Genomic DNA, 16,443 nt, shown 5'->3' with positions numbered 1-16,443 from the left:
CGAGGCCGTACAGCGGCATATCAGCTAACTTGGGAAAACCTAAAGAAGCTTCTGATAGAGGAGTATTGTCCCAAGGATGAACTTCAGAAGCTTGAATCTGAATTCTAGAACCATTCTATGGTTGGAACCCAAATAGAGAAGTACACAGTCCGATTTCATGAACTAGCAAAACTGGTACCTCACATGGTTACTCCTGAGGAGAAACGGATAGATCGTTACATCTGGGGTCTGGCACCAGAGATTCGGGGAATGGTTACCTCAGCAAACCCAACTACTATTCAAAGTGCAGTAAGCCTAGAAAATCGACTAACCAATGATGTGATAAGGATGGGAGCATTAACAAAGGAAAGCTCTAGTAGCAAGAGGAAGCCAGCAGATCAGGGAGAGAAGAAGTATGGAGGCAAGTCAGGGAGGAAGCAGAAAGTCTCAAGAAACTTTATGGTAAGAGCCCAGGAGCAAGAACCAGTGAAAACTCAAGAACGAGAAGTGCAGGAGCGAAAGCAGTACTCAGGGCCGCTTCCGAAGTGCAATAAGTGTAACTTCCATCACAAGGGAGCTTGCCCAGTGTGCCAAAACTGTAAACAGACAGGCCATTACCCGAAGTATTGTAAGCTGAATAAGGATGGAAAAAGGGCATGTTACGAGTGCGGGAGTACTGATCATCTCCGTAGAGCATGTCCCAAACTGAACAATGGACCTGGTAACAATGGACAAGGCCAAGCCAGGCAAAACTTCCAAGGAAATCAAATTGGACGGCCAAGAGGTGTAGCCTTTGTGATTGGTGCAGAAGAAGCTCGTCAGAACCATGAAGTGATAACAGGTACGTTTCTCCTGAACAACCATTTTGCATCAGTAATATTCGATGCGGGAGCAGATAGGAGTTTTGTTTCTTTAGCATTTAGACTGTTAATTGGCTTGAAATCGAGAAAGATGAGGAATGCTTATGCTATCGAACTTGCTGATGGGTATGAAATTAGGGCTAATGAAATAATTCCTGGCTGTACTCTGAATTTAGCTGATAAACTCTTTAGCACTGACCTAATTCCTATAGAGCTAGGTAGTTTTGATGTGATAGTAGGGATGGATTGGTTATCCAAAAATAGAGCGGACATTGGTTGTTACGAGAAAGTCATTAGAGTGCCTCTCCCTAATGGAGAAACCCTTATCATACACGGTGAGAAGCCAGGAAGAAGTTTAAACATAGTATCAAGCGTGAAGGTTCACAAGTACCTGAAAAGGAATTGTGTTGCATTCATGGCCCACGTGCTAGAAAGAGAACCTGAAGCTAAGCAACTCAAGGAGATTCCAGTGGTTCAAAACTATCCCGAGGTGTTTCCGGAGGAATTGCCCGGTCTACCCCCTATCTATCATTTCTGATAGAGATAGTCGTTTTACATCTCGATTTTGGTGGATGTTACAGAAGGCACTAGGAACCAAGATAGATTTGAGCACAGCTTACCACCCTCAGACAGATGGGCAAACAGAGAGAATAATACAAACATTGGAAGACATGCTACGAGCGTGTGTCATTGAGTTCAAAGGAAATTGGGATACTCATTTGCCTCTAATTGAGTTTTCCTACAATAACAGTTACCACACAAGTATCCAATGTGCTCCATATGAAGCATTGTATGGACGCAAGTGTCGTTCGCCCTTATGCTGGACAGAAATCGGAGACAGACAGTTGACTAAAGTCGAACTTATCCAGGAAACATCTGACAAGATTGCTATCATCAAGGATAGGCTTAAAGCTGCTAGAGATCGTCAGAAAAGTTATGCGGATAATCGTCGTAAACCATTAGAATTCCAAGTAGGAGACAAGGTACTTTTAAAAGTGTCGCCTTGGAAAGGGCTTGTGCGTTTTGGTAAGAAAGGAAAACTAAGCCCGAGATATGTTGGACCCTTTGAAGTCATTGAAAGGATTGGTCCGGTAGCTTATAAACTCCAGTTGCCCCAAGAATTAAGCGCCATTCATGACACATTCCACGTCTCCAACCTTAAGAAATGTCTAGCCGACGAAACATTGATAGTACCCCTAGAGGAAATTAAGATCAATGATAAGCTAAACTTCGTTGAGGAACCGATAGAAATCCTTGGCAGGGAGGTAAAACAACTTAAGCGGAGTAAGATTCCAATTGTGAAAGTTCGATGGAACTCAAAACGCGGGCCGGAGTACACCTGGGAGCGTGAGGACTTCATGAAGGAAAAGTATCCACAACTTTTCCCATGCGATGACAAGCGATGACATAGAATGAATTTCGGGACGAAATTCTTTTTAAGTGGGGGATACTGTGACAACTGTCAATTCAGGTCATTCTCGGAGTCATGCATCTTTATAATAACCATTCATGCACATCATGCCATGGCCTAGTAGTATAAATTAGGTCAAAATCTTGCATAAACTAGGATCCATCTAAGACCTAGGACTAATATACTTGACACTTACGATTCTAGTAAGTTGCTTAACTACAATAGGAAATGCCAATGCTATAATTTGAATGAAACTTTCAAGCTTTGTTATAATTGAAAAAGGGTATAAAACCCTAAAAAAAAATATTCTAATTATACTTCATTATGATGATGAACATCAAACAATATTCCAAAAACCCTAAAGAGCCCAAAATCCAAATTTATAAATCTTAAAGAAAATTTGGCTATAAACTTCCAAATATCAAATTTTATTAATCAAATTATGGATTATACCAATGAAATAGAAATATAAATTACCATGCAATAATCATAATTTATTAGTTAAAAACAAGATTTTTACAAATAAATCAAGAATTGCTTAATAAATATTTTTATAAAAATTAGGGTTTTTATAAAATTATTGGAGGGAATGTTATAAAATTTGAAATTAGGAGAGAGGAGGCCTAATGCATGATAGAGCCAGCCATTCTCCTCTCCCCATGCTCCCTCTTCCCAAAACTCAATCATTAGAACTTCTCCCTCACTCTACCTCTTCTCTCTTCACTCTCTCACACTCCACCCTCCTAACACACACAAACTCTCTTCCTCTCTCTCTCTAACTCACGAAAATCCTCCCATTCCTCTGCCAAATTTCGAGATTTAGAAGACCTTGAAGTGTTCTTACTTCCCTCAAGATCAAAACCAAGGTAAACAACAACATCTTCTTCCATAGTTTCATGATTCTACTTCCTCTTCTTCTTAGTTTTCTCTTCTTTTCGGATTCTATGCCTTTCCATGGCTAGAAATCTTTATTTTTCCCTTGTGGTTTGTAGATTCTCACCATAACAATGCATGTGTTTGAAATGGTGAAAATCCGGGATCAAACCCATGCAAGGAGTGAAAATGATGCACATATGTTCATGTGACTTCAAAAACAAGTATTACATCTTCTTCTCCATTTCTTTTGTGTTCTTGCATGATCAAAAGCATTTAAACCATTTCTAGTACATCTTGGATGCTCATTCACTCCATGCATGTGCTAGAAATCGGACCTTATCAAAGGCATGCATGATGTTCTTGTCAAAATGCCCTAAGGATGCACTCAAAGCAAACATGCAATCTACCAGATTACTTTGTTCAACTTTGAACGACCATAACTCGGTCATTTCTTAACCAAATCATGATATTCTTTTTGTATGGGATAATTTCATGAGTTAACTTTCAAACCCAACTGGTCTTACTGTAAAATATTAAATATCCGATTTTTGGCAATTTTTACAAAATGGTTGCGCAAACAGCTATTTTTCTATGATCACCATTTTTGCCTTGCCTTATCAATGGCCTTAAACCCAACCATAAATATGGGGAAAAATACTTTAGAAACTTAACATATGCAGTGAATGATGGTTGAAATTTCGCGGCTTAAAACCCCACTGAATGGGCTACATAAATTCATAAACTTCAGCCACATTTATATCTCATGCACCATTGCATGCAACATTTCTTAACTTGTTTGGGTTCAATACCCCTATTTCCCTTCTGAATAAATTTCGAACATTTTTCCTTTTGAAAGCCCTCACATGCATGTGATAATCTGTAAAATACCAAAAGCTTTTATCATTTCTTTGATTTATTAAAATTATTGCAAGAAAACAAGGGCATAAATCACCTAAAATACTTCCAGAGGTCTATAAATCCGGAATAAATTCATGGATGACCCCTATGGTGAATAATGACCCCTCACTAAAAGTCATCGATTTTTGTTGCTGTTTGGTATGATTTCCGATTTTCTTTTTGTTTCGGTATAATAAATCACAAAACCACTTTAGAGAGTGTGAAAATTGTATCTAACAATTTTCGCAGCCCTTACCTGTGGTGGGTGACTCAGAAACATAATTTCAGAATTTTTCATCATGCCTTGCTATTTTTCCCAATTTTTGGTAATTATAATGGTTTAAAAATAGGAAAAATAGTTCTGATTATCCAAAATTCATGAAATTTTACCAGAACATCATGTTTTACAGTAGGAGGTTACATAAAAATTTTAAGGATTTTTCTCCACTGTAAACTATTTTTCTCTTAATTTCTAAAGTTAATTACACTTAAATACACATAAATACCCAAAACCGGATTATATAATATGAAGACTACTTTTAATATTTTTCTCAGGTTATTTATACTGTAAATGATGTTACAAAAATTTTTGGTAATTTATTTTAACTGTTTAATATTGTTTCTTCAATTAAAGATTATTTAAAGGAATAAAACAAGGAAAAATAGAAATACCCACTGAAAAATATCTTTTATATTTTTCCCAGCCTATTTATGTATAATAACAGTTAAATAAAAAGTTTGGGTAATTTTGGAAACTGTTTTCTATTTATTTTAATTTTTATTGGAATAAATGCTCAAAAATCATAAAATATAATTAAACAGCTTGGAAATCCATTTTTATAATTTTCCCAGCTTAGTATTGTGTAATAACAGTTAAATAAAAAGTTTGATAATTTTTATCCTTTGAATGCTATTTCCGTGAATTTATGATGTAATAAGGACTTAAAAATTTGGAAAATTTATATTCCAATGTTGTAATTAATCGCACGATTTGTAGAATTTCATTATTTCAGAAAATGTGTAACCAATTAATATAAAATCAAATACTAAAACATAAATTGGCATTTTACTATATGTAGAATTTAGTATATTAGCATTAGATTTCGACATGGAAACTCACTAGTGTGTGTTTGATGTCGTAGGATCCCGGTAGTAAGACGTTGGTGCATTCCGAAGTACCACTTGTACCTACTCGAAACATTGTGAGTATTCACGCACTCCCCTATTTTCAGTTTTTATGTTTTGGGGTGGAAAAGCATGTCCAGAAAAACTATTATTTGCATGTTGTATTTAAAATGAATTGTATCAAACACGATTGCTATTGTATTGTTATGTTTCTTTATGTATGTCTATGCAACACGGAACATGAGAACTTATCGTACTAAGGCCCTTCCCTTATCTCTAACCATTAACTCTTTGAGCCAATGGTCATTATGGATAGCGCTATTAGGAATTGACAACTCCTCACTCGCCCTATTGCTGGAGTGCATGATACCATATTCATCTATGGAACGATAAGCATAGATCTCGATAGGGCTTCAGTCATAGGTTTGGTTGAGACTCATTGTTTGCTCATACATATACAAACTCGTTTCTCGTTATAGCAATAAACTTGTATTCATTAATAGCAATCAACTTGGTTTATCATTAAAGCAATGTACTTATAATTACGAAAAACCTTATTTCAAGCACGATTTTATATACTTGTGAACTCACCAACTATTTTCATAGTTGACGCTCGTTTTACATGCTTTTTCAGGAAATAATTAGTAAGTGGGTGTAAAGATTTATCATCATAGAGCATGCTGCATCGTGTTGAAGCTATTATGAAGTTATATTTTGAACAATGTTGTTTTGGAAAAACTTGTACTTTGTTTCTTTTAAGCTATGGGTTGTAAACTTTTAAATACTGCTATGATGATGTATCTTTATCTTTTGCAATGAAACCGTTATCGCTGTCATATCTTGCGTTTCCGCTTTAGCGGGGTGTGACATCTTTCACCTTGATTGCCATTTGTGATATCATCTTCATTAGGAAAGCTTGTTCTTAAAGATTTGGGAAGACCATAGCTGTCTAAACTAGACATTTATAATGGGAGAAATCTAAGTTAGTTGATTTAAAGTCCTTAATATAACACCCAATATTAAATATTAAGGTTAGGACCCACCAAACTATTTATAACTAGAAGAGGGATGTCGTAATCCAAGTTATAAAATATTTGAAGGTAGGTAAATGACGATTTACCAATTTCCACCATGAAAACGAAATATAATTAAGTTTTAATTGGATTTGAAACTCCTAGATCTTTTAAGATACATTTCACTTTCAATGGCATGTTTGAATCTCGATTGTGCCCTCTCAATTTTGTGACTGGGATGCCGAGGATCACAAACAAGGTGTGAATAACCATGCAAATTAACTTGGTACCCTTAACATTATCACCTAACTGATGTGCCAGTTAACCACACGCGCTCCACCAATCTATGATAAACATTAAGTTACCCTTTGCCACACATTGTCAGTCCCATGTTAGTGTGTCGGTTAACCACACACGCTCCACTAACGACTTAACAAAGGTGCAAAGTGCAATTTCATGGGTTAGAACCTTTTCACATTTTCCTAAGTAACTAAGATTGGGAATTTATAAGTGTTTAGTTACTTAGTATTTATCATTATACTTTTAATGAAGGGAGAATTATAGTCCTTATCCTACCCGTTCAGCTAACGACCCTCCACCAGTCAAGGAAACGGTGGGTGAGAGTGGACACCCATTAAACTGCCATTTTATAGGCAATAACCTTATACCCCCTTATAGACCGGCTTCGTGAATGAGGCTTACTAACGGTAAGATTGACTTTATCTTATACATATCTATATAATTAAAATTATAATAATAGTATAAGGGTTGAACTTTAAATTTTTAAAATTCTAGGGTTTAATTTGGAATTAAAGCATTCATAAGCAAAGCTTTACAAATTCCAAAACTTGAGGGCAAGTATTGAAACTATTCAAAACTCTTGGATTTTCATAACTTATGAGTTTAATTAAAGTTTTTAAAAACTTTAATGAAGAGACTCTTGAACATCCATAACTTGAGGACAAGTTATGAAGTCCATAAAATTATTTATGAGAAAAAGACTCTTCATTTTGTAACCTATGGCACTATTATGAGTTTTAAGATTCATAAACGTGACTTTTCATATAACTTGAGGACAAGTTACAAAACCACATTTTATGAACTACTTTTAGATCAATTTGGATTGAAAACAACTAACACATAATTTTTTCATTAATCTAAATTAACTCATAAAACAAGGTGACACAAAAAAACTTGGTAATCCATAACTTGAGGACAAGTTATGGAGTCCATACAATGTCATTAAGATCAAGAATTACACTAACAAACAATTTGCACATAATTCCTATGATCTACCAAAACTCACAAACATGAACAATCCATATCAACAATTTTCAAGAATCATATAAACATATATAAAACTTGAAACTTTGATAACAACTTTGAAATATGTTTACCATAATCATTACCACATCAAAAATAGGTTTTATAAGTCCAAAACAGTTTAAGGTAATGATTCTAGACCAATTCCAGCCTTAAAAGTCAAAAATATGCTGTCAGCGGCTTCTACTCGTCGAGTGTATGAACCTACTCGACGAGTAGGATGAATTTCTTCATGAACTGGGCGAGTCCATCAGTGGACTCGGCGAGTCCAGTGCCCAGGAAGCCAGAATTTTCAATTTTTAAGCTATTTCAGCATGTATAACTTGAAAACAAGCCTAGGCTCTGATACCACTGTTGGATTTTGAGCATTCTAACACTCCTAAGGTGTACGTGCAACCCTAAATACCTTGCATCTATGTTTTCTCTATTATACATGCAAATATCAATTTTCCAAGGTATTACTCTAACTAGCATACAATCATATGTACTAGGATAACAAAACTAGATAGAATACATACCTCTTTCTTGTAGCTTGATTCCATGGAGCTTAAGAGCCTAGTGCCCCAAGTGTGACACCTCAAATGGTTCACACAACATCATCAACATTTGGAATAACCATGAGAAGAGATACTTGACTCTTAGAAATCGGCTTGCCCTCTTGTGTATGTACTAGTGCCGATTTCACCAACCAGTGGGGTCTTTATATAGTGGGCACATTAGGGTTACACCATGTAACCCATTACTTTACCCATTCCTCATGCTCCATGGGTTTTAACCTCCATGGAGTATCCATGGGTCACCACATGGGTTAAACCCAACATAAGGAATCATGGATCATAAGCCCACATATATAAGAATGAATGATTTACACAATCAATCCCCATATATTTAATTAGTCTCTTTTGATCACTAAATTAATTCCAAATTAATTCTTGATCAATACTAATTAAATAATATGATTTCATATTAATATATTAGAACTTATAATATATTAATATGTCACAAATATCCTCTTCTCACAAAAGGTCTATCCAAATGTTTCGATGCCATGCAACCCAAATGGACCATGCCGGGTCGGGTCAAGTATGTACCAATTATAGTTATGGACCTAGACACTAATCCAACATAATGGTCCCTTCAGGATTATCGCCCGAGTAGGCAAGGTTGCATACTGGATGGATTTCCTTGATAAGCTCATTTATATCCACAACACCTTCCATGTCTCTCAGTTGTGAAGGTGTGTAGCCGATGATTCTATGGTGGTTCCTTTGGATGAGATTCAGGTCGATGAGCGCCTGAACTATATGGAGAAGCAAATTGTGATACTCTACAGGAAGACCAAGACTCTACACAACAAAGTGGTGAACCTGGTAAAGGTGCAGTGGCAACACCGGAAAGCCTCGTAGTGGACGTGTGAGTCGGAGGTTGAGATGATGGAGCACTACCCAGAATTATTTGCAGCAACGGACTTCGAATATGAAGTTTGATTGAAGTGGAGGAGAGTTGTAACACCCGTGCTCCAGGTATCTTTCATTTTTAACTTTAAAATATAAAATTAGTTGCAAAAATGATCCTTACGCGGGGCGTACCTTTTGGTACACCTAGCGTAGTTCATTAAGTGGATGGCAAGGAGGTTGTTGTGTATGATGTGCGTACGAAAGAGTACGCAGGCCGTACTCACAAAGATTCAAACCCTAATTTTTAGGGTTTGGACCATATTTAAAGAACTTTATGGCCTCAAAACTTTCCTTACCTCCAGCCTCCATCCCTCTTAACCCTCATCTTAAAACCTTAATTCTTGGGTGCATGTTTTGAAGCTCTTGAGTTTTGTTTTAGTGTTCTTGGTGGTGAAGGAAGATCCTTGAAGAGGTGGTTTTGCACTTAAGCTTTTGGATCTGGATTATTCTCATCCTTGTGCCTCTTCAGGAGGTTTAAAGTTGAAATCTTGATGCTTTCCTTGCTCAATCTTGTTAGGGTGCAAGTTATGACCTTTTTGTCCTAAAACCTTGGCCTCTTGATTATTGTCTACTCCAGATCATTTGAGCCGTCCTTTCAAGCATTTTAGAGTATTTAGTGTCCTAAAAATGCAAGTTTGGTCCTTGGTATTCATCCATGGAAGATTATGGAGTTTTATAAGGTTATATGAGTTAAGGTTTTGGTTTTGGGATCCTTTTTGCCATGCAAAGGCATAAAGGTTGCAAATTTATGATTTTAGACGCTTATTTGGGTAAGATTTGAAGCTTGGACGTTAAGTCTTAAAGCATTAAGATATGAAAAGATAGTTAGGACTTCATGGGATTATGTGGGGTGTACTCCTGAGTACGCTGAGCATAATGAGTGGTGGCCCCGTAACCCTTTCGAGATCGAGTTGTATGTTGGGTGTTACTAGTAAGGGGTATGACGAGTATACTCTCAGAAAACCTTTTGGGCCATCTTTGGGCCTTGGGCCGTTATGGGTTATGGGCTAGTCTAGTTGGCTCATGTAAGGGAAGGGAAAAATGTTCTTTTTCCCATAGTAAGTTAAAGGATGAACTGGACATTCGTTAATGGGGTTAGAATCCGATTATTAACTAGAATAGATTTTGGGTTATGATCAATGTGAGGAGCCATAGTAGCAGCAGCTCAAATGTGTGTTTCGAATATATTTAATTGAGGTGAGTCTTCTCACCACACTAGTGGGTCGAAGGCACCAATGGTGGCCCACTGATTTGTATGTGTACAATGTATGTGATTATGTGATCATTAATGGTAAGATTATATGAATTATGCATGAAGCTAATCTGGGCTCGGAGTCATTATGGACTCGGGGTCGATACGAACCCGAGGGTTGATACAAAGCAGACACAAATATTTTCTATTATATGGGGTTGATATGGATCCAATGGTTGATACGGACCCGACACAGCCATGTATTGTTATATTTATGTGTTTTTTGTGTGTTGTATTTTGGGGAACTCACTAAGCTTTGTGCTTACAGTTTAAGTTTATGCTTCAGGTACTTCCGGATCAAAAGGGAAGGGTCCGGCCTGATCGTAGCACATCCACCCTTGTTCAACATTTTTATGATTTTTGGGATTGTACTCTGACAACTATTTCACATTGACATACTTTTTTTTGGGTTGATATGGATATTTGATGACTTTGATTGACTTAAAAATGAAATTTTGACTTATGAATTATGGGACGTTACACTTTACAATATATGTTGCTTGTATTGTTCCAATATCCAAATACTAAATTTCAATCAAATACATCTACTTATAACAACAAGGTTATTGAAAGTTTGAAATTGTTCGCTTATTAGGGATTCATATAGATCGAAGAATTGATTGATATTTTGGATGTATTTTAAATTATAATACCCTATAAACAACAAAATGATAACTTTATTACCTATTAGGTCTATTACAATAGTGATTAGGTTAACACTGTTCATTTAACGATGACCTAATTTCTACAGTTGTCACATTCTCCACTTGTTAAAAGAATTTCATCCCAAAATTTTAACTTGTATTGCTCTCTACCAGAGCAGTATTGAACATAAAATTGAGGGTACTTGATCTTCATTTGACATTTCCTTTCCCATGTAAACTCAGGTCCTTGCCTCGAGTTCCATCGTACATTACTATGTGTCACACCCCAAAACCGGAACGGCGGAAACGTTCGGGGGTGAAGGACGTCATGTTCAGTATCACAACAATGCAAAGTAGTAAACAAGCAACAACATCATCCATTGCATTAATAATATAATTTCATACAAGTGTGTTCTATCAAGTTGTTAGACACCAAAAATATACATCAAAATAATAGATGAGTCTTGAATGAGCTCCATCTTCTCAAAACCTGGCACCGGTACATGTCTACTGGTGACCTGAGAATACAAGTTATTTTGAAAGAGTTTATCAGCTTTAAAGCTGGTGAGATCATAAGTATATTAATGTCTATGTTTGTATGAAAGTGTTTGTAAGTCTGTAATTGTATAAGTTTGTAATTGTTTGAACTCTCCTAGAAAACCCTATGTTTCCTACTAAAAGTAGCCTTCTACCAAGGCATCTAGTATCTGTGTGTGTGTCTCTTGTAAGAGTGTGTATTTTCCCAAATCTGACTATCATTAACCAAAAATATAGTTTTTACATTATTGTTTATTGTGTGAATATCACAAAGTAAATGTAATGGGAAAATTAAATAGTACTGTAGTGTTGTATTAAGTAACTACTGCTATACTAACTACTTTAAACCAATTGTTATTTAAAGTACCATGTGATCGGCCTGTATCTTGCTATCGACTCTATAGAAAAACGACGATGTAAGACATCGTAAGAAATAACATTTGGCACCCGTAGACTTGCAAGTCCCACTGTAGCGAGCAGCAAGGTGTAGGATAGTCAATCCAGTATAGATCTATACACAAACTCATACGCTCCCCAATTAAGGAGATTCTGGATACAAAACGGTCATGACAGGTAGTGCCATGCCCCGTTACGTGGCTCACATAAATGGAATAATGTTCTAGTATATGTATGTGCTAGCTGTATTGTGTGTTCTCTTCCTGTCTAGCATGTATTGTTTGTTTCTCATCATAGTATTCTATTGTTTGTTTCTCATCATAGTATCTATTGTTTGTTTCTCATCATAGTATCTATTGTTTGTTTCTCATCATAGTATCTATTGTTTGTTTGTTATTGACTCATGTATGAACTGACTCATTGTATGTTTCTCTGTTCTAGTAATAGTATTAGTATCTCCCTAAACTATACCTATTATAGTTTACTAGTAATGTTGCTTGAATGTATGAACATGTTTGTGTACCTTTGCTACCCAAAGGTATTGAACTGAATGAAGTAACCTTTTATATCTATACACATATACATGATATATAACTAGGATTCAAACGACCTTCGGACAAATAACCTGAACACCCTAAGTCCACAACCAAACAAGGAACAGGAAGTAAGGTGAGCTATCTGTCCTAAGTCCTTTCAATCCTACTTATATAACTATATCTACATAGATACACAGAATATAAGTTAAAAGAGTTTAATAAAAGTATTTGATATGAAAAAGAGTTTATAAAGCAGTTTGAAGTAAAACAGTTTGGTAACACAGTTTGAAAGTAAGAAATCCACTTGTTTGGTAGTTATTAATCACATGTGATTGATATAATAACTAGAATTGTTCAACTTGTATCCCCCCCATAAAAGCATTTAAAAACATTTAAAAGGTTAGTTAAGGGGTATGAACTCACCTGTAGTGAGTGGTTTGGATGAACGGAATGTATAGGATGCTAGGTGTCAAGTGAAGACTTGTACACACACAATGATCCTAGTTAACATATAATAACACATATATGTATCCAATTAGTCTTTAAACAACTAATTAACAAAGTTAAGACATCCTAGGACATGTAAAACACCTTATTTAAGTGTTATAAGTGCTAAGGATTGCTTCTAAGTGTTGTAGGACATTGCTATTGAGTTTAGGGTTCAAGGGTAAACTTTCTTGGAGTGTACGGTTTTGTGACCACAACCCCTTGAGTTTACGGTCATAAACCCATGCGTTTACGGCCGTAAACTCATGGTACTTTGACCATTTTGTGTTTTGAATCCATTAAGATCATAAGAAGCATTCCTACTTCATGTTTAAGCCTTAGGAAGAGATTAGGGCACCATTTCACTCCTTTAGGGAGTTTACGGTCCTTGGACCACTTCTCTTTGGGTTTACGACCGTAAACCCAAATGGTTTATGGTCTTTTGATGTTTTCAAGTACTAAGCACATCAAGGAAGGGGTCTAGGCTAGTTTCCAAGGCTTGGTAAGGGACTAGGGCCACTTTGGCCCCTTTGTTAGGGTTTACGGTCCAAGGTGTTCTTGGACCGTAAACACCTTTGATCCTTTGATTCTTGGGTGTTTTTTTGATGATTTGAAGTGTAACAAGTCTTATAATACACTAGGATAGAAGTACTTACTAGGTAGAAGCTTGAAAAGGTGCTAAAAGTCCAAGAACACTAGTGTGTGTTCTTGGTGTTCTTGGTGAAACTTGAAGATCTACACTTTTGGAATGATTTCACGGATGGAATCATGTAAGATCACTAGATTAAGTAAGATATCAACTTTTTAGGGATAGAAACACTTACAAAGTTGAAGATCAAGAAGAAAAGTTGGATGATACTTGAGAGGATTTGAGTTTGGATCTTGAAAATGTGAAAAAGTGGTAAATAGTGACTAAGTGTCATATTTATACCCCCTTTTAGGGTTTACGGCCGTAGACACCTTTATTTAGGCCGTAAACTCTAAACTCTTGGAGTTTTGGGACATTATTATTACACAATAAACCCTAGGGCATCCTCTCTCCTGTTATCTCCCGAAGTACTAACTTAAAAACACTCAAACTTATTCCAAAAAGCTTGAAAGTTAGCAGAAACTGTTCTGACTTCTATTGAATTGAGTGGTTGTACAGAATAAAAATTTCGGGTTGTCACACTATGGGAATATGATTCTGTTTTAATCTCTTGACCTCTTGATCCATGATTTCTACAGGTTCCTCCATGAAATGGAGTTTAGAATTGACCCATATTTTATCAAGAAGGATAGAAAGTGTGCCGTCGGACAAACACTTCAAAAGATTTGATACATGAAAGGTATCATGTATATTGTTGAGTTCATGAGGCAATTTGAATCTATACATTACATGACCAATTCTCGTCAGAATTTCGAAGGGTCCTATGTATCGTGGCTTTAGCTTGCCTTGTTTTCCAAATAGTATTATTCCTTTCTAAGGAGATACTATCAATATAACACGATTTCTTACTTAAAATTCTAAGCGCTTACTTCTCTTATCAGTGCATCTCTTTTGACGATCATGTACAACCTTGATTCTATCTAGTATCTGGAGTCTTATGTATGATCTCGGGGCCAATAATCAGTGTATCACCCGCATGTTACTTGGCTAGCTAGGTATCACCTACTTCTTCCCAACATACTAACAATTTACATTTATGTCTGTAAAGAATCTCGAAAGATGCTGCCTTGATGTTGATGTCATAACTATTCCTATAGGAAAACTCAACTATGGGTAGATAAGTATCCCATATGCTACCAGAGTCTATCACCAAAGTTTAGAGCATATCTTCTACAGTTCGTATTGTCTTTCAGTTTACCATTGGCTTGTAGGTGATATGTCGTGCTTACATCTAGTCATGTTCCAAATGACCTTTGTAACATTTTCCACAACCACACAGTGAATTTACTACTTCTATCTGAATCTAATTACATGTCACTACAATTAAACAGTCTCTCGACTGCAAGATATTGCACTATAACGGTTAGACTTAAACAAGAGATGCACAATGGAGCCAAATAAAACATTATAAGACTATTTAATTCAAACCCATACAAAATCTTCAGATTTCGTCTGGGTTTGTCTCTATGGTTTCTAAAGGCTTCTTTGTTGGGTAAAAGAAATCGAATAACATTTTCTTAACACAAGATTTTTGTTCGAAAAGGTGACATCGAATTCCTACAAATTCTACATTGAAATTTTCGATTGTCATGGTTAATGTATTTGTTCTTGTTTATTTTGATTTGTCGAGACGCATAGGCATTCTCCTTGTCTTTTTCTCGCACAAAGTTTCTTGGCCGACTAACTGGGTTGTTAGATTGATGGCCAACTTTTTAACATGGTCGTAGGTGTTGGGTTTGTGAGATATAATCCTTGCCCATATATAGTAAGATTCCAGAGCTCTTGCTCTAGTTTTGTATCTCATCTGTAGGACAGTTTTCTTTAATGAGCATCTGTTTCAACTCATACCAAGAGATTTCATAGCCTTAAAATGACGACCATAATCTGAAACAGAAGCGGTACCTTTAGAAAGGAGACGGAGTTGATCACAAAGATTCTGAACCCGCTCCATAGAAGAGTTTCCGTAGGCGGACTCGAGGGCCGTCCAAACAGCACGCGCGGTGGAGAGACCCACCACCTCAGAAATGCCTCTTCGGTGAGAGATGCTTGAAGCAAAATGAGGACGTGTTGGTCCGCGTCTTGCCACTCCGCAAACTCCGGGTTCACGGTGGTCTTGTTATCAACCGTAATAGCTGACGGCGGAGCATTAGAAGAGCCGTCAAAATGGCCAAAAAGTTGTTGATAGGAGAGGAGTGGGGTTATTTGATTCCCCATAGAAGGTAATTAGTGGAGGAGAGGCGGATTGTGATGAGGTGAAGGATGGTGTTCATGGGAAGGGTGGTATCATTGGGGTTGGATGTTGACATGATGAGGCGATGGTGGTTATGGAATTCCGGTGAGAGGGGAAGAAGAAGACCAAAAAGAAGAGAAGAGGAGAGGAGGAATCAAAAGTTTAATGAGGGAGAGGAAAGGGAGAGGTTGGCTCTTGATACCATGTGTAAATGAATCTCCGTGTCAAAAGACATGTGGTTATGCTCATTATATAGTGCAAATAATTACATATAACCCCCACAAAGAATACAAAGATACATACAAGAATTACATATAAACTACACAAAGAATACAAAGAGAAATACAAATAAATGTAGTCTAATACTAACTCACACCTAACCCTATCCTGCCACTATATAAGCATGTTAAAACCATAACATATCACACACCAAATGTAACAATATATAATTTAGATCCACATTCTTAAAAAAGATCTATATTTAACACGTTACTTACTTAATGTACCACTTTATAAACATGTTTAACACGTTTATTATATTAATGTTATTTTATAATTTTAAGATTCGTTTTTATTTAAAATAAATGAACTACATTTATATTACTAAACTATATTTTTAAATTATATTTTATTACTTTAATAACCAATTATTATATTATTAATAATATTGGAACCAACTTTATAAATTATAAATGACTAATATGTGTAATATATATTAAAGTAGTTGTCCGTTGTAGTAATTTGCTCTATTGGTGTAAATATTTATTTTATA

The sequence above is a fragment of the Lactuca virosa genome, chromosome 6, assembly GCF_052849685.1.
Source record: "Lactuca virosa cultivar CGN04683 chromosome 6, Lactuca_virosa_CGN04683_v6, whole genome shotgun sequence".
NCBI lineage: Eukaryota > Viridiplantae > Streptophyta > Magnoliopsida > Asterales > Asteraceae > Lactuca > Lactuca virosa.
The sequence above is the reverse complement of the archived record's forward strand: the minus strand, read 5'-3'. Positions refer to the sequence as shown.